The 26,057-nt window shown below is 44.9% G+C and overlaps 1 protein-coding gene across 1 annotated transcript in view; it reads left to right on the top strand.

Moving 5' to 3' along the window:
- Positions 1-7,155: 7,155 nt before the first annotated feature.
- ELFN2 (extracellular leucine rich repeat and fibronectin type III domain containing 2) overlaps positions 7,156-26,057 on the top strand; it is a 93,811-nt gene continuing 74,909 nt past the window's right edge. The window contains exon 1 of the mRNA XM_051961834.1: positions 7,156-7,242. The gene's annotated coding sequence lies outside the window, so the exon portion shown is untranslated. The remainder of the gene's footprint in view (positions 7,243-26,057) is intronic.

Here is a 26,057-nt window from a genome sequence, read left to right as displayed (position 1 = left end):
GGTGTAGAAAACCGAATAATTCCTTATAACTGGATCTTAGAATACATGTAAAGGTGAGAAGATTGGAAGGGGAGGAAGGCACCAGATTGTGAAGAGCTTCAGGTGCCAGATGGAGGCATTGGGAGCCTCTGGAGATTAGTGAGTAGAGAGGCAACAAGGTCAGATCTACATTTTAGAAAAAACACTTTGATGGCTGTGTGGGGGATGGATTGGAGTGAAGAGAGGAGGTTTGAGTCAGGGAGAACAGCCAGGAGATTATTGCACTAGGCCATATGGGAGGTAATGGGAGATTCAACTAGGGTGGTTGTTGGGTGAGTGGAGAAAAGGAGGATATATATGGGGAATGTTGTGAAGGTAGAGATGACAAGATTTAACAATGGATTGAATATGTATGAGAGTAAGGAGGTTAGGATGACTGAGATTTCAAATTTGGGTGACCATAGATAGATGGATCCAGGAATCATCTAGATAGAGATTATAATCGAACCTATGGGAACTGATGAGTTCACCAAGTGAAATAATTGAGAGGACAAAGGGAAGAGAGCCAGGACAGAGGCTTGGAAAATGGTTAGTGGATGTGATGTGGATAAAAATTCAGCTGGGGAGAGGACAGAAAGGTAGGAGAAGGACCATGAGAATAATGCCATGAAAAACTAGAGAGGAGACAAGATGGTGAACTATAGTGTCAAAGCTTCAAGAGAGGTTAAGAAGGATTTGAATTGAGAAAAGACCATTCGATTTGGCCATTAAGAGCTCATTGGTATCTTTGGAGAGAGCAATTTTAGTTGAACCATGAGGTCAGGATCTTGATTGCCGAGGGCTTAGAATAGCGTGAGCAAAAAGGAAGTGGTGGTATTGGTTGTAGGCAGCTTAAGTTTAGCTGAGAATAGGAGGAGAAATAAAAGATGATAATAGGTGAGATGGGCAAATCAAGAGAGAATCTATAAAGGAGGAGAGAAAAAATATGGGCATCTTTGTAGGCAATAGGGTAGGAGTCAGTAGATAGAGATTGAAGATTAGAGCATGGCCAAGATAATTGAGGCAATCTGCTGAAGAAGACAGGAGGGGGAGGATGCAGGAGTTCTTGTAGAAGGGTTGGTAAGAAGAAGGAGAGGAAAGAGAGTAGGGGGAGATGTATGGATAATGTGCAATGAGAGGGGAAGGGTGAATGGCTTCCATTTGGGGTGAGGTCTGAGATGAGGTTCGTGCTAAGAAAGCAGGGAGAGGAAGTACCATTGGAGGCTTGAGGAGAGACAGGAATGCTTAGAAAAACTATTGAGGAAAGTGGGAAAACTGATCTATTAGGAAGTAATTGAGTTTGAGTCTTGGAGTGTGATGCTTAATAAGTCACATGATTGCACATTGATTCTACCGTCTGAGTTTCATTTTCCTCATTTGAACTTCACAACAACTCTATGCTATAGGTTCTATAGGAATGATTGTATCCATTTTTCAGATGAGGAAAACTGAGGATAAAAAAGTTAAATGACTTGTCTAAAATCAAACAACTATTAAATGTCAGAGGCAGGATTTGAACCGAAGTCTCCATGGCTCCAAATATAACACTCCATGCATTAACCCACTGTTGGCACTGATGTCATTGGTTGGTTGGACTTACAAACCCAAAGTTTTTTTTATGGAAAGCCAAAATTAGGCTGTCAGAGATTCCCTGGCTAGTGAAAGCACAAATCAGAAGAGATGCATAGCTTTAAGTCTTGCTCCTTTTAAAACCAACATCTGGATTCAGACCAGTTCCAATGGCTTAGTGATGTAGAGAGCCATCTACACCCAAAGAAAGGATTGTGGAAACTGAATGGGATTCACAACACAGTATTTTTACTCTTTTTGTTGTTGTTTGCTTGCATTTTATTTTGTTTCTCTTTTTTTTCTGGTTTGATTTTATTTTATTTGTGCAGCAAAATAATTGTTCAAACATGTAGGTATATATTGAATTTAACATATATTTCTATCACGTTTAGCATATATTGGACTACTTGACATCTAGGGGAGGAAAGGAGGGGAGATTGGAACATAAGGTTTTGCAAGGGCTAATGTTGAAGAATTGTTCATGCATATGTTTTGAAAACTAAAAAGCTTATTTGGAACTATACTCAAAAAGTTATCAAACTGTGCATGCCCTTTGATCCAGCAGTGTTACTACTGAGCTCATATCCCAAAGAGATCTTAAAGAAGGGAAAGGAACTCGTATGTGCAAAATTGTTGGTGGCAGCCCTGTTTGTAGTGGCTAGAAACTGGAAATTGAATGGATGCCCATCAATTGGAGAATGGCTGAAAAAATTGTAGTATAGGAATATTCTGGAATATTATTCTATAATATATATATATATTTCTATTAGAAATGACCAACAGGATGAAATTTCAGAAAGGCCTGGAGATACTTACATGAACTGATGCTGAGTGAAATGAGCAGGACCAGGAGATCATTATACACTTCAACAACAATACTATCTGATGATCAATTCTGATGGACATGGCTCTCTTCAAGAATGAGAGGATCCAAATCAGTTTCAATTGATCAGTAATGAACAGAACTAGCTACATACACCCAGAGAAAGAACACTGGGAAATGGGTATGGACCACAACATAGCATTTCCACTCTTTCTGTTATTGTTTGCTTGCATTTTTGTTTTTTCTTCTCAGTTATTTTTATATTCTTTCTAAATCTGATTTTTCTTGTGCAGCAAGATAACTGTATAAATATGTATACATATACTCTATTTAACATACACTTTAACATATTTAACATGTATTGAATTACCTGCCATCTAGGGGAGAGGGTGGAGGGAAGGAGGGTAAAAGTTGAAGCAAGTTTTTGCAAGAGTCAATGTTGAAAAATTACTCATGCATATATTTTGTATATGAAGAGCTATAATAAAAAATAAAAAGCTTTAATAAAGAAAAAAAATAAAACCAACATTTGGTTTCTCTGAATCAATTGGTGAATTTCATGGGATTTTTTTCCCTTTGAAGATGGCAGTCTTGAATTCTACTCCTGACCTTGTCATTTTCTATGTTTGTGACGTTAGGTAAGCCAGTTGTCTACTGTGGGCCCTGGTTAGTAAGCTCAGAATTTGGACTAAATGACTCCTGGGACTCTTTCATCTCTGAAGCTATGATTGGGTATAATAAAAATAGTCCTTATATTTTTGGAGGATTTTGGAACTTTCAGAGCACTTTCTTGGAAACAGCCCTGTGAGGTATCAAGCCTAGGTTATCATTGTTTCTATTTTGTTAAATTGGTTCTCTTCACTTCTCTTCACTGCATTCCATCCTGGTTCAACAAGCATTTATTTTTTTTTTAAAAAGAATTTGATGGAAAAAGTACAAGGCATGTTATATAATTGACTAGCAAATATAAGTGGGAATTAAATGTCTCAGATTTGTCTATTTCTGACAATAAATGTGAAGTAAAAATCGGTAGCCTTTTAAATACCCCAAACATTTATTAAGCACTTACTACATACAAGATCCCAATCTCTGCCCTCAAGAATCAAAGAATGTAGAGCTGGAAAGAAACCCTAGAAATAATTTAATACTACCTCCTAATTTTTCACAATTGAAACAGAAATTCAGAGAGGTTATGAATACCCAAGATCACATAGCAAGTGAGAGCAAGGATTAATTTAGGATGGAATTTAGATCCATATTTTCTAATTCTGTGTTCCCTTATCTTTCCACTATACCACAGTTGTTGTTCTAGGAGGAGTTGACAGAAAAACTGTACGTATTACAAGTCTGATATCATAGGGAGGTAGGGATGGGCAAGGATGTTTGAGAAAGCTTGGCGTCTTTGTGGCTGGGTGGGTGAACACAGAACTCGGGATTGAAAAACGGACAGATTCTAGATTTACTTTGAAATAGGATATTGTTATTAAGTCACATCCAACGCTTTGTGACCCCTTTGGGGTTTTTCTTGGCAAAGATACTGGAATGGTTTCCATTTCCTTCTCCAGCTCATTTTACAGATGTGGAAATTGAGGTAAATTGGGTGAAGTGATTTGCCCAGTTAGTAAGTGTGTTGGAGGCTGGATTTGAACTCAGGTTTTTCTGACTTCACTGTATCCACTTCACCACCTACTGATTTTTGAAACAGATTGGGAGATAAAAAACAGGTGTAGTTCTTTCCAAAGATGATCTGGCTCAACATCTGTGTATTTCCCAAACCAACCCCTAGGGTGCTTTTCTGAAGCTTGACTTTTAGGAATAATGCCCACATCAGAGAACCTGGGATGGCCCAGTCAAATGGCATCTTATTTTTGGCATGTAGATAAGAGGAAGTTCTTTTGATTGGGCGTGTTTGAGGCTGGCTGGAGCATGATGGCATCTTAAACTAGACTAGAAGGTAGGAGAATTGGGTCCTTTCCTTAGGTCTGGATGTTGCCATGTTCTCTGGGTATTTTTGCGTGATTCAACTTATCCAATCTGATTTTTCTACGGTCAAAAGTTCTATATTTAAAGACATTTCAAACTCTGGCGTGAATATCCTTGACATCCTTTGTTCTAAAGTCTTTCCCAGCTTGGGGTCACTTATAATAGGAATGGACACGCCATCTTCTAACTTCTAACTTCCTCCAGCTCAGTCTATGTTCTAACATGCTATATTCTTCTTTTGAAATAAAGCTTTTTATTTTGAAAACATATGCACGGATAATTTGACAACATTGACTCTAGCATAGCCTTGTGTTTCAGATTTTCTCCTCCTTCCCCCACCCCCTCTCCTAGATGGCAAGCAATCCAAATATATGTTAAACGTGTTAAAATATATGTCAAATCCAATATGTATAAACATATTTGTGCAAATCCTCTTGCTGCACAAGAGAAATCAGATCAAAAAAAGAAAGCAAATGAGTAACATACTTATATTCTAACATTCCATGTTCTGAGGGCCCTTTAGTTCTGATATTCTCTGTTGTAGAGGATTGGATTTAGAGGCAGCGAGCTGATGAAGAGAATAAAACTCTAGCTCTGAAAAGAGCAACATGTGAACATAAATCTACCCTCAGACAGTCATTACTGGGTGATTCCGGCCGAGTCACTTACCTTTTCCCTGCCTCAGTTTCTTCGATTATAAAATGGGGATAATAATAGCACTTAGCTTTCAGGGTCATTTCGAGGAGCCAAGGAGACATTTACAGTATGGTGCCGGCACATAGTAGGTAGTTTATATAACTGCTCATTTCCTTCCTTCCTAAAATGGTACTCCCAGTTCTGACAGGCTGTTTTAAGGTGTCCTCCCCCCCCCAAGTCAGACACTCTGTTTGAATATTCTAGGTTTTGAGATCTCTGTTGGCATTAGCATTCTATGATCTAACATTTCACGTTCCGGGTCCCTCCCAGCTCTGCCATTCTGTTCGCAGGCCCCTTTCAGAGTCCCTGTCCTAATCTCTCTCTTGACTTTGAGCCCGTTCTGCCAGTTGCCGTTCTGCCAGTCTCATGTTCTGAAGTCTCTTCCAGCTCCCGCTGGATGGTGGAATAGTCTTGTGTTCTAAGGTCCTTTCGGCTCTGACATTCCCGGGTTCTGTGATTCTATGAATAGTTCCTCTCTCCATCTGTTGCATCTGTGAGAGACAGCTGCTACCTCCCCAGCAGAGCTGGCTGTTCCCCTTCAGGTATTTCAGGTACCAGGGGATGGGTGTGAGTGTGTGTGAGATACGGTGTATGTTGGGGGCTTGGACCGGTGCACAGGGAAACTGTTTTAGGCATTGTGCCTTTGGGCCCACGTGCTCTTTACATCCTCTGCCTTGGCTTGGTGGTGGTGGTGGTGATGGGGGGCAGGAAGCTTCCTAGATGGGGGGGGATTTTCCAGTGGGGAGGCAGGGAATCGGGGTGGAGGTGGGGGGATTCCCAGCTGTGCCTTGATCTGCTCGGGCTTGCTGGATTACTCTGGTGGGTCACGAGGAGAGCCAAGGGTGGGGGAGGGGTCCAGCTGTTAGGGGCTGGATCCCAGGCCCCGCGGCTGGGGAGCTGTCCAGCTGGAGAGACAAGGGGCGGGAAACCGGTGGGTAGACTCTCCGGTGGGGCGCGGAGCGGGCGCGCGCGCGCGTGGGCGCGCTCGAGCTCGCGCTCGGGGGGTGGGGTGGGGGGGCGCTGCGCTACCTCGGGCCGGCCGGCGGGGCGCTAAGTTCCCCGCCAGCTGTTGCATGCACCGGCCCCGGGAGCCAGAGCTGTAGCCTGGGCCCTCCCGTATTCCCCGCGGGCCTTGGAGACCACTCCCCCGCCCCCTCCCCACACCACCACCAAGGTGAGCCGGCGTGGGGGAAGGGAGGGATAGAAGCAGTGGAAACGAGGGGTGGTGAACGGTGCGACCCGGGCCCCATCGGGAGGGCGCCGTTTCGGTGTCCGTCTGGCCCCTGGGGCTGGGCCTCCCTTCTGACTCTGCGGCTGCGGCGGGAGCCCTGGCTCCCCATTCCCCCGCCTCCCAGGGCTGGGGCGGGGGTGCGGGGTACGTGGTGGGGGGTAGGTGCGGGTGGGCGCCTCCTGCCGCTGGGCCCTGGGCTCGCACAGCCGGGAGAGGGGGCTGGGAGGGAGGAAGGCGGTGTGTGAGGATTTCGAGAGAAGAGACAAGGGTCGACTACCTAGCGCCGAGGCAGACAGACACAGAGAACCTGCAGCCGCCGGCCAGACAGGCAGACAGGCAGACAGACTGCCAGCGGCCCCAGCCAGCGCACGGCTCCAACCCCCTCGGCGGCCACTGGCTCGGGAAGGAGAGGAGGAAGAGGAAGAAGAGAAGGAGGAGGAAGAGAAGAGGGGGAGGAGGAAGAGAAGGAGGAGGAGGAGGAGGAAGAGAAAGAGGAGGAGGAGGAGGTGGAGGAGGAGGATAAGGAGGAGGAGGAGGAGGAAGAAAAAGAGAAGGAGGAGGAGGTGGAGGAGGAGGAGGAGGAGGAGGAGAAGAGGTGGTGGCGGGGTGGTGTCTGCACGCGCTCTCAGACACATACTGACACACACATACACACACTGGTTCACACACACATACACACACTAGCGCACACTCGCCTGCACACCAGTGTGCACAGCACACTCACAGACCCATACCCAAACACTGGCAGGCACACAGCCCTCCCTTTATCTCTCTCTCTCTCTCTCTCTCTCTCTCTCTCTCTCTCTCTCTCTCTCTCTCTCCTCTTTCCTCTCTCCCTCTTTTCTCTCTTCCTCGGAGGCGGGCAGGCAGCAGCCCTCCCCCCTTCCCCCTTCCTCTGCCGGAATTCCATCCGGATCAGCAGGTAAGTGGATCCCTCTAGATCCCAGATCGCCTCTGGGATGCTGACTCCAACAGCAGCCTAAATTGGGTAGAGATAGGATGCTGTCGGGATGCTGTTACTGAAAGCTGGAGGTTCTATTCTAGGGCCCTCACCTCGGTGTGTGTGTGTGTGTGTGTGTGTGTGTGTGTGTGTGTGTGTGTGTGTTGGAAGAGAGTTGGAATAGGGTGCTAGGAAAGGGGGGGGAGTCAGTGGAATCGGAAGGGAGGGGGCAACATCTTTTTGGTATCGGGAGTCTGGAAATTCCCATGGGGGGTAATGAACTCGCCTTGGATTTCTGGATGGATGAGAACAGGCTGGAAATAGCTGAGATGAATGATATGTATGAATTTATAGATTTTGGGGGCAAGGGGCAAGAAGGCAACAGCATGAGATTATCTAGAGGCAGTCCAAGAGATATTAGCCAATACCCCCCAAATAAGCTGCCTTTCTATCTCCTCCACCAACTCCCAGATCTTTGCAAACTTTGGGGGATCTGGAGAATTGGGGGGTGGGTGCTTGAGGGGAAGAAAAGAGGCTGATATGAGCATCCTTTCCAGAAGAGGGAAACAAGTATGGGGAGAGGGGAAGTGATGCTCTTGGAAACATGCCCAGAAGTCCTTTGGGACCCTTAGGGGGTTTTGAGTGGGGTGGGGTCAAAACTGGGCAATGGGATGGAAGAGCAGGAGGGGACTGGCCATATTGGGGGTGGGTCTTGAGGTTGGAGGAAAGTACCAGGCTGGGGATTTGCAACCCTCGCATGGGGGAAGTCAGGGGCCAAGGAAATGCTCCAAGGACTTCTGCAGCCAGAAAGGCCCTGGGCTCCTTCCTTTTCTTCCAGGGGCTGGGGGCGACCATGTGCCATGTGTGTCTGGTGTGTTCATGCGCATGTCTGGACACATGGGCCTTGCTGGAGGTGTCTCTCTCAGGAGGGGGGGATTCTTTCTCTGTGGGCAGGGTGCAGGGTGCATGCCTGCTGTGTCTATGCCAGGCATGTGGGACGGCTTCTCCTGGAGAGGGTGAAGGGCCCTGCTGTGGAGCCTGTGTGTGTGTGTGTGTGTGTGTGTGTGTGTGTGTGTGTGTGTAATGTGCTGTCTGTGTTTGTGGTCTGAAGAGCAGGTGAGAGCAGCCCTGGGCAGGAGAGGAGAGCTGTCCGGGGGTGTGGGGCTGAACAGACTGCTCTGCAGTAGTGTGCTCTCTCTGCCATCTTTCTCTCACCCTTTCCCCTTCTCCCTGCCAGCAGACACAGCCCTCTCTGCACTTGCCTGCCTCTCCCTCTCCCTTCTTAGCCCTCAGATCTCAGATCCCTCAGATGCCCTCTCTCCTTCTCCTACTCCTTTTTCTTTTTTCTCCTCTCCCTCCCCTTTACCTTTCTTCACTTTTCATCTTTCCCTTCTCTTCTCCTTCTTCCTTCTTTAATTTCTCCCCCTCTCTTAACCTTCCTTCTTCTCTCTTCTCCATCTCCCTCCTTATCCTCTTCCATCTCTTCACCCTCCCTTCTTCTCCTCCTGCCTTCTTTTCTTCCCTCTATCCTTCTATTCTTACCCATTTCTTTCACTTCCTATTTGTATTCTTTCCCTGTTTCTCCCTCTCCTTCTCCTTTCTTTACATGCCTTTCTCTTTCTTTCTGTCCCCCATCCTCTTTATCTTTTCTAATATCTTCTTCTTCTTCTCTTTTCCTTCTTTCTTCTCCTCTTCCCACCATCCTTTCCCTTTCCCCTCTCTTCTTGTTCCTTTTCTACTCTTTTCCTTACCTCACTCCTCTCCTTTTTCTCTTTTCTCCTATGCCATATCTCTCCCCTTTTTCTCTTATCCCGGTCCCCTCTCCTTTATATCCTTCTCTCATCCCTTTCCCCCTTCTCATCTGTCCATCCTGTTTTCTCAGACCTCTCTCCACCTCACGAAGAGCCAGATCCCCAATTCCCTGCCCCCGCCATCTCCTTCTCTGTTATTGGGATCTATGGATCCCCAAAGAGCTATGGGTATCAGACGTGTGGGCCGGCCATAACTGATAGAGGGTAGGTGGGCGGGTGTGGCTGCCTGTCTCTATAGCATGTTCACGTTTTAATAAGCTAAGCTTCCTTTGCTAGAGGTTCTCTGAGGGCCTTTTGCCCACTGTGGTGTATATTTGTTATGGTGTATTCCTTCCTGTGCTCCCAGATGTGGGGGTGAAGGGGACAGGGTTGGATTGTGTCTAGATGTTGTAGATAGGAAGCTCTTCTTGTTTATGTATGCCCATGGGTCAGTCTGGGGCATTAGTGTGCAGACTCCTACTCAGACACGCTGGACACTTTCAGCATCTTGTCACCCTGGAGGAAAGTCCTAGGATCAGAGACTCAGAGCTGGCAAGAAAGTTAGCGGCATCCAGCCCATCCTCTTTATTTGACAGTTTAGAAAACCTAAGCTCTGGAGAAGGGAAGTGATTTACCTATAATATATAGGTGGGCAAGGAGAGCTGAGATTCCCAACCAGGCCCCCCTGGTCTAATCCCATCCTTTTCAAGTATATCATTACATTTCCTAGCCATGTCAGCATGCTCACTCCTGTATACACTGCTACTCATGTCCTCATGGGTGCACGTGTGTGTGTGTGTGTGTGTGTGTGTGTGTGTGTGTGTGAGACCTGGGCATTGTGGATGTGGCTCTGCTCTAAGTTTATTTGTGAGGATGACTGCCTTGGCTCCTTGGATGTGTATGTTGGAAGTGGGGGAGCCTGGTCCTTGATTCTAAGCTCACAGAATTCTAGGCTGCAAGTCATCTCTAAAGCCATCTAGTTCCTCATTTTGCAGATGAGGAAACTGAGGCTGAGAGAAGACACATGACTTACAAAGGTCATTTAGAGAAGAAGCATCAGAGCCAGGATTTGAATGTAGAAGCTTTGACTTCCACTGAACCATAAGGCTGCTATTTGCTTTTGTCCTCCACTCCTTTGCTTTGAGGGGTTGGACCAAGACAGAAGAACAGAGAAGGTTCTGCTCTATGTTGCTCTGGCTCTCTCTCCAACTTCTATAGTCCCAGCAAGGGACAAAGGGGAGCCATAGTTCTTGTACATGGGGAGAGAGTAAAGCTACTGCTGCCCCTTCCCCTTGGAGTAGGCTATCCTTCTTTCCTTCTTCTTTCCTTTTCCTTCCCCTTTCCTTTCCCTCTCCTTTCCCTTTCCCTTTTCCCTTTCCTTTCTTTTCTTTTCCTTTCTTTTTATCCCTCCATCTTCCTTCTTTCCTTCCTCCCTCCCTCCCTTCCTTTCTTTCTTCCTTCCTTTCTTCCTTCCTCCCCTCCTTCCTTCCTCCTTCCCATCCTTCTTTCATTCACTAATTCATTCAGATATACATTCATATATACATACATATATTCATTCATTCATCCAAGAAGCATTTTTAAAAATTCCTTACCATGTGCCAGATGAGAAAAAAAAGATAAGAACGATGTAGTAACTAGACAAATAGATTTGAGTCAGGAAAATCTGAGTTCAACTTCCCCAGTTGATCATACAGACTGTATGATCTTAAGCAAGTCATTTACCCTTCAGTACCTTAGCCAAATTCCTAAAATCCTTAAGTTTCAGAAATGCTGCATTTTATATTGGCAAAGGGAGATTCCTTGTTAAGAGTTCCTTAAACCAATGAGATCCTACATCTGAACTCCTCTCCCCTCTCCCCCTCAACCCCCACCACAAGTTACCAAGTCTCAGACTGATCTTGGTTCCACAGGTTCCAAGCCTGTGGGTTTGAGGGGATACCCTTTGAACTAGACTAAGTCCCAGACAGGGATGAATTTATGCAAGGATAAATCTTGCTTAACTCATGCTTTCTGGTGGTGGAGACCTCATAGCTACATGTCAAGTACTCCACCTTCGCCTTGTATCTACAGTCTCCACATGGATCCCCTTGTGTGTCTATGTGAGACTGTCCCAGGACTGGGGCCACACATGAGATGGGTGTGGAGAGTATTAGCACCTGGCCTTCAGAATGGCCCAAACTCAGAATCTGAAGGGACCTCAGCCACCGGGACACCCAAAGAACCTCCACTGCCTCTCACTTGACAGGTGATCATGTAGTTTCTATTTAAATATCCTCCAATGAGGAGGAGCCCACTTCCTCTTAAGGCAGCCTGATCCATTCTCCTTGACAGGACATTTTCCCCTTATGTCAATGAGAAGGATGCCTCTTTGTAACTCCCTCTCCTGGATTCCACTTTAGTCCTAGTTCTACTCTTTGGGGCCAGTCAAGAATGAGAATCATTCCTCCTCACAGGATAGCCTGAGATCCTCCTTTGCCCTGCTGGTTTTTCCTAGGACACCTTTGTAACTTTGCTCAGAATTGAGGTCCTGTGTTTGTTGGTGACCCAGGAAACCCCATCTTCCCCCTCCTTTCGCCCAGCCAAGCCAGGCTAAGGAAACTGTCTCAGGCTTCCCTCACCTTTCAGTGACCTGGTGACCCACCTGAGACTGGGAATCCCATTGGGATTAGTCACAGAGTCCCACTGACTCTTGGAGGGTTGGAAGTGGAAAGAACCTAGATTTCCTAACCCCAGATTATCAGAGATCTGGGGAGAGGTGACCTTGACCCTCAGGAAGTATATGAGAGAAGGTTCCTACCCTGCTCTGTAGGAGGAGATGAGGGAGCGAGAAATAACTTTATGTGGGTGGGTCTGCTCAAGAGGTGGCGCTTTCTCCTTTTTTACTTTATTTTCTTTGAATATTCTTCTATTGGATCCTGAGAACTGAGGTTTGAGCTGGAAAGTATCACAAAACCCTTCTGGTCTGGCTCTCTTATTTTACAGTGACTTGCAGGTTTAGGATTCAAATCTAGGTCCTCCTGAACTCCAATAAGTACCATTTCTACTGAACCTCTTTGATCCACAAGAGGGACCCACAGGTCCCTCCTGGGCTGCCAGATACATCGTCAGAGATCAAGGTCTGGAGAATAACAATCATTACATCATCTCATTTACTTCTTTCTTCCTCATACTACATCTCCCATCTGCCCTCTGTGCCTCCTCACTTGAGGGAACATGGGACGTGATGGAGAGAAAGTCAAAAAGTTCAAATCTGACCTCACATTAACACGAGCTGTGTGACCCTGAGAAAACCCCTTTTAGCCCATCAGTCTTGGTTTCTTCCTTTGTAAATTGAACCTGATGACCTCTAAAACTGAGTGTAGCCCAAATCAGATTAAAATGTAATTGGGAAATGTTTAACAAAATAAGTAAAAAATACAATACAACACAGATAATGTTAACTGATGGTATTTTTGAGTCAATGTGCAGTCTACAGTGATCTGTTTCTATTTGAGTTGGTCCAAGGTCCTTTCAGTTTCAGCTCATCCTATGATCCTTTGCATTTGAACTTGTTCCCCATGACTGAAAGGCTCTCACTCCTCATTTCTGCCTCTAAGAATCTGTGACTTCTTTCAAGACTCAGCCCATTCACTATCTTCTTTATGAACATCCCCCAGATGCTCATACCTTCCCTTCTGAGGTTACCCTGTATTCACTCTGTATCTTACAGTTTTTTATCTGCATGTTGCCTTCCGTGTTCCTTGAAGGCTGGGACTGGCTGACCCTACTTTTTTTACTGTGCGTTTCTAGCACTTAACATAGCACTTGACATGTGGCAATTGATGAACAAATGTTGGTTGATTGAATGATCCTTAAAATAACTGGGAGTGTGCCTGGACAGGGATTATTAATTTCATTGTTTAGCCAAGAAGACTGAGGTTTACAAAAGCATGTATGTATGTATGTCTCTATCCATCTGTCCATTTTTCTCTTTTCTTCCTTTCCCTCCCTCCCTTCTTCCTTTCCTCCTCCTTCTCTCTCTCTCTCTCTCTCTCTCTCTCTCTCTCTTCTCTCTCTCTCTCTTTATCTTTCTCTCACTCTCTCTCTCTCTCTCTCTCTCTCTCTCTCTCTCTCTCTCTCTCTCTCTTCCCCCCTCTGGTTCTCTGTCTCTCTCCTTCCTTCCTTCCCTCAGAGCCCTCACATCTTTTTCTTTCTTTCTTTTCTTTCTTTCTTTCTTTTTCTTCCTTCCTTTCCTTCCTTCCTTTCCTTCTTCTTTTGTTTTTTCCCTTCTCTGTCTTTCTTTTTATTTTCTCTCTTTTCTCTCTCTTTCTTCTTCTCTCTCTTTTCTCTCCCTCTTTCCTCTTTCTTTCCTTCCTTTCTCCCTCCTTGCCTTTCTTCCTTTCCATCTCCATCCTTTCTTTCTTCCTTCCTCCCTCCCTTCCTTGCTTCCTCCCCCTCTTTCTTTTTCTTTTCTTTCTTTCTTTCTTTCTTTCTTTCTTTTTCTTTTCTTTCTTTCTTTCTTTCTTTCTTTCTTTCTTTCTTTCTTTCTTTCTTTCTTTCTTTCTTTCTTTCTTTCTCTCTCTCTCTCTTTCTTTCTTTCTTCTTGTTTTTCTTTCTATTCCTCCCTCTTTCCTCTTTCTTTCTTTCTTTCCTTACTTCTTTCCTCCTTCCCTCCTTCTTCTCTCCCTTCCTCCCCCTCCCCCTCCCAGTTATTATTACTGATAATAGGGGGAGTCAGGATTAGAACTCACATTTCCTTCTCATTCAAGGGTTTTTCTGTTATGTTGTGTTTCCAGCCTCATCTCCCTGCCTGTTGGCTCCCTGTAGTGCTTGGCAGGCTACTGGATATCTTGGGGTCCCATCTGCTTCAGGCATTGGTAAATATAGAGAAGGGAAGAAAGATGCGGGGATGAGGGGAAGGACTTTTCTCTCTGGCTTTTAGTGACAGTTTTTTAGGGGAAGGAAGGAAGGAAAGAAAAAGAAAGAAGAAAATAAGAAAGGAAAGAAGGAAGAAAACAAAAAGCAAGGAAAGACAGAAGAAAAGAAATAAAGAAAGAAGGAAGAACAGAAGGAAAGGAAGGATTGATTTTGTGCTCAAAATTAGCAGAGAGGTTGGCCCAAGTCCTTGAATTGGGCTCAAGGACTGGCACTTGTAGTGAACCAGGGGAGAAGACCTTGCAAAAGGGGTCTAGCTTAGCCACCCCTACTCTGAAGCCCAAGAACTGAGGCTGGATGGTGGTGGGGTTGGCAGTGAGCATGTTCTAGTACAATAGGACCAGGAGGAGGCAGTGTGGTACTTTCTAAAGAGTTTTGTCCTGAGAATTAAAGGGCCATGGTTCAAATTCCATATTATGTGTGTGTGACCTTGGGCGACTAACCTGATTTCTATTGGACTCAGTTTCCAAATTTGTAAAAAGAAGGGGTTGGACTAGATAATTTATTAAAGATCTTCTAATCTTAATCCTAGATACTGTAATCCTGGGTGGATGATTATCTATGACCCAGCCTAGATAAATCACTTAACCTATCTGGGACTCAGTTTCCCTCTCTATAAAGTGGTTTTAAACATTTCTCCCCATCTCATTTATATATTTACTCCATTTATTCACTAATTCATTTTTCCAAAAAAAAAACTTTCAGGGCATCAGTCTATCAACATACATTTCTGTGATTGCTTTGTGCTCGGCACAGGGCTAATTGTTGGGGGGAATTTATAGATGAAAAGAAGGGTCCCTATCTTCTTGAGAACTTATTCTAGTAGGGAATATGATATAAACACTAAAGTATCCCATAAGGAGAATATGGTAGGGAACATAGGAAAACTCTAAACAGAAAACTAAGGGAACTCTGAGGATGGAGAGGTGACTTCCAATTGGGAGGATGAAGGAAGACATCCCAAAAAAAGCATCCACTTAACTGGGTCGAGAAGGATGAGTAGCGTTTCTTTTAAAAGATGAATTTGTGTCTTTAAAACAAAACAAAACAAGACTCATTTTCTGATACACAAAGCAAAACAACTAAATCAAGCTGACTCACAAAATGAATGCATCTGATCACGTGGACAACATTCTGCAAATATTCAACAAGTCCAGATGGGAGGAGGGAACAGCACGAGCAAAGGTGCAGAGGTGGGGAAATGTTTGAGGGGGAAATGACAACTTGTCCAATTTAACTAGAATGTAGAAGATGAGAAGGGGAAGAGCATATATATATTTAGATCTATAGATCTATATATATAGATATATAGAGCATATATCTATAATAGTAGACTGAAGCCATGTTGTAAGTACCAGGTTGAGAAAGATCTTTGAGCAGGAGAATAATATCATCTACAAGCACATGGAGAAGATTACTCATGAGGAAGGAGTCAGGGTGAATATATGGGAGGCTGCTGGGGCTTATAGGTGGAGTATGGGAATGAAAAAGATGGGCCAGGATGGACATAAAAGACATTTTGGAGGAAAATAAAATTCTGGGCAGAAAAGAAATTGAGATAGGTCTAACTTTCCTCTTCTGCATCATCTCCTCTGCATTCACTGGGCTCCCTTAGCTATTGGGGGTCCCCCCTTTTCCACACTGTGGAGAAGAAGGAAAGGAAAGGAAGGAGCATGTACCACACTGTGCAGTGTGGCACAGTGGGGAGAGCTGGCTTCTGATTCAGTAAGATCTAGCTTTGAGTCTTTTCTCTGCCTCGGTGGCTGTGTTATCTTACACAAGTCCCATAACCTCCAGACAATTCCCTGTGATGTCAAGTTTTGGAGAAGGCACCAACTAGCATTGATAGAAGAAGGAGATGTCATTGATCAGAGCATTCTCATGACCAAAATGAATCCCTGTCCCTAGTGGAGAATCAGACTCAGCTTAGAGAACCCAGTCCAGAACCCTGATCCTGATAGACTAGAGCCAGTAATAAGAGCTGATGGCACTTTGTGGGCTAGAAAGCAAGCATTAAGCATAAACCTTCTTTGAGCCTGTCACCCATCTTGTGAATTGAATTGAATCTGTATAGCCTTAGAAGTGAATTTGTAAGGCTCAGTTTGATTTGCAGGAGACACATATAAGGACCTCTGCTCAGCACAGGAGATAATTACAGGATGAATCAACCTCTGCCTTCAGGAGGTTTCCAGTCTAGCAGGAGAAACATGATGGAAAAACATTGAATTTGGAAGCAAAGACCTGCTTTTAAAACCTAATCCTATTACCTATTAACTGGGTAACTCAGGAGAGGTCACTCAATCAACTTGGGTCTCCCCTATAAAATGAGGGAGTTGGATGAGGTGACCTTTGAGGTCCCTCCCACTTCTGACATTCACAATCTCCCTTCCAGCTCGGATATTCCATGTTCTTGAGGTCCCTCTTGGCTCTGTCGGTCCTATTTTCTAAGTTTTTTCCTCATTTCTTCTAGCTTCACATTCTAGGTTTCATCCCAGATCTGAAACCCCACATTCTAAAGTGGGGGTTCTTTACTCTTCACCCCTGTGCATGTATGCCATGGACTCCTTTGGCAACTTGGGGAAACTTAGTCAGATTGTACTTTGTTGCCTATATTCATAATGGAAGGAAATGCTAAATTTTAGTTCAAGGTTAGTGAAAATAAAGATGTAATATTTTAAGTTCATGGATTTCCTAAAAATCTGGGGGCAGGGGTGTGTGTCTGTGCTTAAAATCCTCTATTTTAAAGCCTCTTCTGATGAACATTTTCCATGTTCTAATCTCTTTTCAATCTCATCAAGCTAGGCCCACAAGCATTTATTAATAAAAGCACCCATTATGTGCCAGAGAGTGGGCTGATTTTTGCCCTTGAAATAGGCTACCCTACAGATGGTTGGATCTTTCTGGGCTGGCCTTGACTTCAGTCTTATTGGCTAGATGGTGGAGAGAGTGAGAGCTATCTGCTCCTGAACCTCTCCCTCTCTTGAATTCCCTTTACTTCAAACTGTGGGACTCAGTTTCCTTTTCTGTAAAATGAAGGGGATGGACTTGGTGTTCTAAATCTGTGCTCCTCTGATCTTCCGATCCATTTTTCCTTTCCTGAAGAGGATGAAGGAAGGCTGGAGTAGGGCCCAAGGAGATGGATTTACTTTTTGCTTTCAACATCTTCAAGAGGGAACCTCTCCTCAGCCTCAGTTTCCTCCTCTGTAAGATGGCAGGTTGCAACGAATCCATCCTACACAAGCAGCCTGTGCTTCTTGGAGGGATGGCTGAATAGTGGGGGAGGTAGGACAGAGAGAGCTGTATTTCCCTGGCACCCTCAGAGGTGCGAGGCGACATCCCAGAGCTGCCAGAGACGTGAGCTCTTGCTGCCATATGCCACATGCCCTCCTCCCTCACTGCACGTTGGAGCTTAGTGAGGGTTCAGGGGACACATTTTTCCTCATGTCCTTCCCTCGGGAGGCTGAGCCCCTCTTTGGCTCTTCCTGTTTTTCAAACATTTTTTTTTCATTCCTTATATCCTAGGGAGTAAAAGTGAAGTGAATGGTGGTCTTCCCATTTAACAGTAGGAAAGGAGAGAGAGGAAGGGACTTACTTAATAAGATAATTAGTGGCACCCAGGACAACTCCAACTATCATTTACAACCTTTTAATTTTAGGAAATTCACTTAAATTTTCTTATCTTAAAATGGATGTGAGAGTTGGACTTGATGACTTTTAAGCTCATTTCCAGTTCTAGATCTGGGTTCCTATGATACCCCCATGTCCAGCACTTTGACCTAGCTCTTAACGAGTTCCTGACTCTTTCCCTTGTCTCCAGTGGCTGCCCAGCCATCTTCTCTCTGACCACTGTTCCAAAGCTGGCAAGGGTAGGGGTGGGTCTGGGAATCCATGATTGGGGTCTGCTTCTCCTTGATGCTGGGGTCCCCTTCAGGTGCTGTGTTAATAGTCCATAAGGTTAACTTAATCTGCAGCTCTCCCACTGTCTCTGCCTGAATTCCCGATTAAATTAACATTCTCCATGGCTCAATTAGCCCCCGAGCAGAGGTGGAGTTATTAATGGGGATATTATCCAGGGCAGCAGAAGGAGTTCCCTCCTCCCTCCCCACGCATGCGCCAAGGAGCAGCTTCCCCACTTCCCCTTAAGGCCTTGGAGATGCTGGCTTCCTACCTCAGTTCTGAGGTGAGGGAGGGGAAGTAGTTCCTGGAGGTAGCATGAAGGTCTTCCTGCCCTGAGACTGGGGGTTGGACCAAATGACCCTGGAAGGAGAGAGGGTTTTTGATGCTGAGGTTATTGGGGCAAAGTGGGAATGGGTGGTCACTGGGCCTTCTGTTCTAGTCTTATCTTGTATTTTATGTGATAAGTCAGTTTGTATTTTATTCTTTTGCTAGACTGTAAGCATCATGAAGGCAGGGTCATGCCTTAGCTAAACCTTGATGTCCCTTTGCTTTGAACATGAACACTTTCCATGTATGTGAAGGCTTTAAAGCTTCCATTTTTAAAGACTTCTTTAGCTCAGCTATCTCCTTTTCCCAAGAAGACTTCTCTGATTCCCCTTGTTTAGTAATGGTATCTTTCTCTGGTTTAACAAAGCACTTGGGGTGTAGGTAATTCACCTACAACTTCCAGTGTAGAATTTTTCTCCTTTCTTGAAGAACTGCTCATTTATGGTCTTAGAGAGGTGTCTTGACCATGAGGGAGGTGAAATAATTTGCTCAGGGTCACAAAGCTGATAGGTCTCAGAAGGGAGATTTGAACCCTGGGCTTCCTGCTGCTTCTCATATGGGAATGATAGAGCTCTAGAATTTCATTGCTATAGGAAACTCCTGGCAGGAAAAATCTCTGTACCAATGGAAATCCAGCACCTAGCACAGTGCCTGATAAACAGTAGGCACCAAATAAATGCTTGTTGATGAGTTGATCGCATGACTGATTGTGTAATATATATTACAATTATCTATATTGGTAGATTAATGATGTAAGGACAGGGATCATATCTCATTTAGATTTGGAAACATACTCCCTGTTCACCAAGGGCTAACACAGTCCTTTGTATACAATATATATGTGTATATATATATATATATATACACATACATATATACACATACATATATACACATACATATATACACATATATAGTATACAATATATATATATATATATATATATATATATATATATACACATACACAATACATATATATGGAGTTTAATAAATATTTTTTAATTGGATATTTTGAATTAAATTGATGAGTCTCAGGAAGACCTACCTCACCATTTGGGCACAAAAGCTAGGGTGCTTTGTCCTCAGCTGAAATTTATAGGAAATGGAGGGTGTATATGAAGGAATCTTAGGGTAGGAGTGGAGACTATGTAGGAGGGTTATTATAGGAGAAGATTCTGGGAAAGTCAGATTCCTACTTTGAAGGATCTTGAATATCAAACAGAGAAATTTGAACTTTATTCTATGGATAATAGGGAGCCACTGAAAACCTTTGGGTGTACGAGTGACGGAATGTCATTTAAGAATAACGATTCTGCTCACTTGGATAAAGGAGGGACCAGAAAGAAAAGAAAGGAGGTTAGAATGAATTAATAAAAATCATTTAAATGTTTACTGTGTGCCAGACACTGTGCTAAGCATTAGGAATAGAAATATAAGATGAGAGAAAGCCTATCCTCCAGGAGTTTACATGTGAACGGGGGAGGCAATTGATATAGAGAAGGGTGTTTTGGTCTGGGAAGTCACAGAAAGAAGGCTCAATCCAGGTTCTTCTCTTTTCCCTTCAAATGACATTTTCCTATGGGATCTATAAGCATCTCCAAGCAATTAAATCCCAGATCTCTATATTCCACTCTGATCTCTCTCCTGAGCTTTAGTCCCACATCGCCACCTCTCTATTGGATGTGTTAAACTGGATGTCTGGTAGTCATCTTAAACTCCAAATATCCGATGCAGAACTCATTACTTCCTCCCAAATCCTTCCTTCTTTCCAATGACTGCTAATGGCTCCACTATCCTCCCAGTTACCAAAGCCTGCAATCTCAGTATCTTTTCAACTTCTCAGTTCCTCATATATAGCCAATTGCTAACTTCAGTCATTTCTGTTACCAAGGAATCTCTCAAATCTTCCCCTTCTCTCCCTTCACTCATAGCCATCATATTCCTAATGCAATCCTCTCTCGCTTCTCAACTGGACAATTAGAAACAATAGGCTTTTATTTGGTTTCTGCCTGAAGTCTCTCCTTACTCCGATCCATTCTTCATTCAGCCACCAAAGAAATTTCTCCCATCATCCATCCTTTAATAAAGATGAGAGTAGTTTATTATTACCACACTAATAAAATATCACATCCTTGGTTTGATATTTAATACTTCACCATCTGACCCCTTCCTAGTTTTACTCCCTTCCAAGTAATCTCTAACCTAGTTAAAATGGTTTCCTCACATATGGCACTCCTTTAACCAACTCCATGCCTTTGCAGTGCCTGTTCCACACACCAGTAATGCTCCCCTATCACCTTTGATTCTTAGAAGCCCTGCTTTCTTCACCCCACTCTACCCAGCTCAGATCAAGCTCTACCTTCTGTAGAAGGACTGTTTCCTTCCCCCAGCTGCTAATGCTTTCCTTCTGAGATCACTTTTTGTCTACTCTGTATATATTCTGATTCTCCCTCCCCCATGTTGACTTCTTCAAATGAAAGTAAGCATCTTGAGAGCAGGAATGGCCTGATGGTTTTGATTCGGATCTTCAGAACCTTGGACAGATCCCAGTGTGTAGTAAATTCCCAATCCCTAAAGTTGTAAACTATATGCATTAGGTGATACAGGGCAGTGTGGGTTCCACACTGAGAATTGTCCTTCTTGTATGTGGTGTGTGTGTGTGTGTGTGTGTGTGTGTGTGTGTGTGTGTTTATGAGCAAGTGTTTACAGGTGATGGATCTCTTGGGTGCTCAGACCAGAAGAATATTGGGCTAAAGAGTGTGCTGTACTTCCAAAGTTTGTCCAGGGAGGGAAGGCTTCCATGAAATACATGAAATCAGAGGAAGCTAAAATTGTCAGATGTGTCACAGCTGGAAAAGATCAGATCTGGAAAGGCTTCCTGTAATAGGTGGGATTGAAGCTGGACCTTGAAGGTCAATGAGACAGTAGATTGATAGAAAAACAGACTTCCAATCAGGGAATTGTCTATGAAGAAATGGTAACAAATTTGGATAAGCAGTTGAGCTAGAACTGACATTTCCTGGTGGAGATCAGGAGGACAGAAGGCTGGAGCAGTCTTTGGGTGCCTGACTGGGGGAAGGCAACAGCTGAATGCTACCTCTTCCCCCATATTGAATTCTTCCAAGGTGTGAGGTTGTTCCAGTCTCAGTTCATCTGTTTGTCCCTTTCTGGCCCTTCCTACCTCCCTGTCTCTCTGCCTCTCCATATGTCATTGTCTCAGTAGTACTTGTATATGTGTGTTCTTTCTTCCCTCCACTCTTGACTCCCATCTTCCTTCTCTCTTTCCTCTTGTCCCTTCCTCCTCACTTCTCCCTCTCCTCTCTTCTCCTTCACTATCCTATGCCCCTAATATCCTCATCTTCATTCCCCATTCCTTTTATTTTTCCCCATCCTTTTCTCAAGTTCTTCTCTTTCTCCTTCCACTCCTCTCTATCTCCTTTCTATTTCCACTCTTTTCCCATCCTTTTTCTGTCCTTATATTTTGTCTTTTGTCTTCCTCTTTCCCCTTTATCTTCCTTTTCACTTTTTTCATCCTCTTCTTTCCTTTTCTTCCTGTGCCTCCTCCATTCTTCTTTCTTCCTTCCTCTCGATTCTTCTTACCTCCATCTTTGTCTTTCCTTTCTCTTCCTCCACCTTCATTTCCCCCTCTCTCCTGTCTCTTGCTTTTATTTCCTTCCCCTTTAGCACTTTCCTCCTCCCTCACTCCTTCCCTTCCTCTTTCTCTCACTCCTCTATCTCATTATTAATAACTCCTCTGTAATGTAAAAAAGATATTTCATAGACCCCCGAGTAAGAAAAAAGGTGCCCATCTTTTCAGTAAAAATAAAACAAACCACAATAATAATATGGAGCAGTGTGGGTAGGTAAAGGTGCAGGTGGTGAGAAATCAGGGAACTGATCCACTTGTGAATCCATGGGACTCTGTGTGTGTGTGTGTGCTGGTCATGAAGAAGCATTAGTCCACATAGGCTATTTCAATGGAGCTGTTCATATCATATACATATGACTTGAGCTCCAGCTCTCACTTCCCTCTTAATCACCCTGAATCACAGAATATTAGGGTTAGAAGGGGCCTTTCTATGTCCTTTGATCCATTGCCTTCATTTGGCAGAAGAAACTATGGTTTATAAAAGAGAGTGGCTCGTCTAAGGTCACACAACTTAGCAGCCGAGGACAAAATGAATTGTGGGGTGTTTCATTCATTAATTACAAGTCTTCCCCTGTCCAGCCTTATGCTTGGTTCTTTGGTGTTGAGGGAGAAGCCGTGTGAAGTCACCAACTTCCAGGGGCTCCCTGTCAAGCTCAAGTATATGTGCAGGGCGTGGATTGATGTAGCTTTCCTTGATGGGATAAATGGATAATTTCAATCAAGAGCTCCAGGCCCATTGTGAGTAGGATTGTTCCACTTTTTGTGCTTGTATCTTCAGGATCTAGCATTGTGCTCGACACACAGTAGGTGCTTAATAAATACATGTGGATTGATTGATTTCTGTCTGGGGCAGAGGAAGGAGATAAGGGCCAGCTTCCGGGAGAAAGTGGGGAGAAAGTCCCCTATATATTGGGGAACTACTATGGCTTGGCAAGATAGAATGAGTTAAGAGGAGTTTCAGGGATGGAAATGTCCTGGGCTAAGATATAGGCAGGTTGTACGGCAGGGGGAGAGCCATGAGTAGGGAGCTCTTAACACCCACATGGGGTTCTGTGTCCATGCCCAGGGCCATGTAGGCATGAATCCAAATGTGAGGAGACATGTGGGAGGGAATATATATATAGTGTAGGAATTCATTCATTCACTCATTCATTCACTCATTCATTCACTCATTCATTCACTCATTCATTCATCGGCTCAACAAGCACTGATTAGTCACTATGTGTAGGAGCTTTACTTCATTTAAAAGTATACAAGGACTAAATGACCCAATGCCTGCCTTGCTGATGTTCCTATGCTAACGGCCACTTGTGCGGTGCCATAAAGTTCACAAAGCCCTGGATGAGGGGGCCATTTTACAGAACCTAAGATAATAAAGGGGAAAGTCCACACGGCCAGGAAGTGGCCAAGATGAGACTTGAATCCAGCCCTTCTGTGCCTGAGTGCAGAACGGTTTCCATTATCTTGGGGTCTGTGCAGCTACGGTCTTGTGTGTGTATGTGGGGATTATGATATGTTTGCTGGGGAAGCAGGGGAGCAGGAGCAGGAAGTACAAGGTCATGGGTTTAGAGCTAAAGGACACTTTAGAGGCCACTGAGACCCCCTCTCAGAAGAAGGAAACCGAGGCACGAAGCGGGGGGAAGATCGCTCAAGGTCACCCAGCTGGTTGGTCTTAGAAGCCCGTGTTCCTCCCCCTCCTCCTCCCTCCAGCCCCCTCAGGTTCGCGTTCAGAGGCACCCCCGGAGCCGAACGAGGCCGTGCCTCTGTGGCCCTGGGCGGGATAGGCTCGGGAACAACAAGTCACTTCTCCGCGAAGGCTTTCATGCACCGAGGGCGCCACAGGAACGCTGCATTACTGTTATTACTGTAATCATCATGTTCTCTCAAACAAAGCCCCCCACCCACAGGCCCAGCGCCATTCCCGCCCCAGCCCTGCACCCAGCCCTGAGTCACTCACTTCCAGGCCAGTGCCGAGGGCCTGGGGACCCACCCCCCTCCTACATGGGAGGCGCACGCCTGTGCCCTGGCAAGCACCTCCCCGCATCTGCCTTCCCCTCATCCCTGCCACGTCCCCTCAGTGCTAACTGGCCCGAGTGCGCCTTCCTTTGCCCCCTTGAGCCCCATATTTCCCTAGGAGTTCTCAGCGTTTCGGAAGGGAGCGTGGGCTGGGTCTCTTTCCATCCCCCAGGAAAGCATCAAGCAGACTTTCTTTCCCGTTCTGCCCCATGCGTCTTCGCTGGCCGTGGTGCCAGGGGGTCCGGGCTCCCAGCTTCCCTTGGCCCCCAACTCCCAGCATCCCTCTCTCCCCCTCCTCACCTGCCCCAATCCTGTTCTCAGTCTCATGGCATTCTGGGCTAGCGAGGACTGTTCCCTGATTCCTAGTCCCTTTGCATGCAAAGCAGCTCCCTGTCTCCCGGCCCGGGAAGGGAGGAGGGAGGTGGTCGTGGCAATCGGGATCGGGGTGTTGGCTGGTACGTTTCCCTCCTGTGTGCGTGTGTGTGTGTGTGTGTGTGTGTGTGTGTGTGTGTGTGCTGCCTCTTTGGCCGCTGGGCTGCAGTGTGAGCCCGTGTGTGTGTGTGTGTGTGTGAGTGTGTGAGTGTGTGCGCTTGGGAGGAGGAAGCGGGATGCCGTTGGAGGGACAGAGGCGAGCATGGACCCGAAGCAGATGGATGCGAGCAGCCAGCTGTGCCGAGCTGGCTGGGGGAGGCTGGGGTCCGGCGTGCAGGTGGAGAATGATTTCCTTGTGAAGTTCCTGGAGAGAGAGGCTGGAGGGTGGCGTGAGGGGGGAGAACATGGGGGCTACGACGGGGGGCTCTGGGGCAGAGCCTGCACCTCTGGGCTTGGGCAGGTAGGGAGGAGTTTGGGGAAGGGGGGGGATCTGTACGGAAGCAGCGTGGCTCGGGCTTGGGTTTGTACCTGCCCTGAAATATGGTAAGGGGTGTGTGTGCGCGTGTGTGCGCGTGTGTGTGCGTGTGTGTGCATGTGTGAAGTGCACATAAGTGTGTATGGGGGAAAGTGTGCCTGTGTTATTAAGGTGCATGCATGTAATAGCACATGGACTTCTTAAAACATGCATGTAAACATATACACATATATGCTTGTATCTGTGTTAGGTTATGTGCTTCTTAAGTATGTATATATGTGTACACTATACACACATACATATACAAAATACATACATTATATGTATACAATATTCATACATACATACATATATACCTATATCTATTTATCTATCTAAAGCAAATATTTGTGTTAGGTTATGTGCTTCTTGAAATATGTACATATATATGCACACATATATACACATATACATATACAATACATATGTATCTATATATATCGAAAGCATGTATTTGTGTTAGGTTATGTGCCTCTTAAATAGGTATATATGCAAACACACATATTTTATCTGTGTTAGATTAGGTGCTTCTTAAAATATGTGTATATATATGCATGTACATACACACATACACATACAAATACATGCATATACATGCATGTACACACACACATAAAACATGTGCCTTGTTAGGTTATGTGCTTCTTAAAATGTATGTATGTGTACATATATGCAGACACATACACATACAAACATACATATTATATGTATATTATATATATGTATCTGTGTTAGATTATGTGCTTCTTAAAATGTGTATATATGCAAATATATATATATATATATATATATATACACACCTGTATTAGGCTATGTGCTTCTTAAAATATGTACATACATATGTACACATGTGTGCATACACACATGTGCACATATCTGTGTTAGGGTGTGCATACGGACCAGAGTGTATCTGTTGGAGGGTGTTACCTGTGTTCAGGTGTGTACGAGTGGTGGGGTATAGAATGGAACATCGCGTGTCTGTTCCAATGTGTTTATGTGCCCGTATTTGTGGACTATCTATGCTGGGATGCTTATGTGGTGGTGTCTCTGTGTGTGTATGTGTGTGTGTGTATGAGTGTGTGTGTCTGTGTGTGTGTATGTGTGCGCACGTGTTGCCGCCCTAAGACACTCTCCCTCTCCAGTCACGGCGCTGGTCAGTAGGCTAGTGTGTGGGCGTTCGGTGTCTCCAGGGACGGCCAGCTCCCAAGCTCTCTTCTCACTTGGGAACTCACTCTCTGTGCGGGAGGAGGGGAGGGGTATGTTTAGGTTCTTCCAGGCTGGTGCTGGGGGTGGGGTACACATACTTGTAAAA

Source organism: Antechinus flavipes, chromosome 5, assembly GCF_016432865.1.
Source record: "Antechinus flavipes isolate AdamAnt ecotype Samford, QLD, Australia chromosome 5, AdamAnt_v2, whole genome shotgun sequence".
NCBI classification, from domain to species: Eukaryota; Metazoa; Chordata; class Mammalia; order Dasyuromorphia; family Dasyuridae; genus Antechinus; species Antechinus flavipes.
The sequence above is the reverse complement of the archived record's forward strand: the minus strand, read 5'-3'. Positions and strand labels throughout refer to the sequence as shown.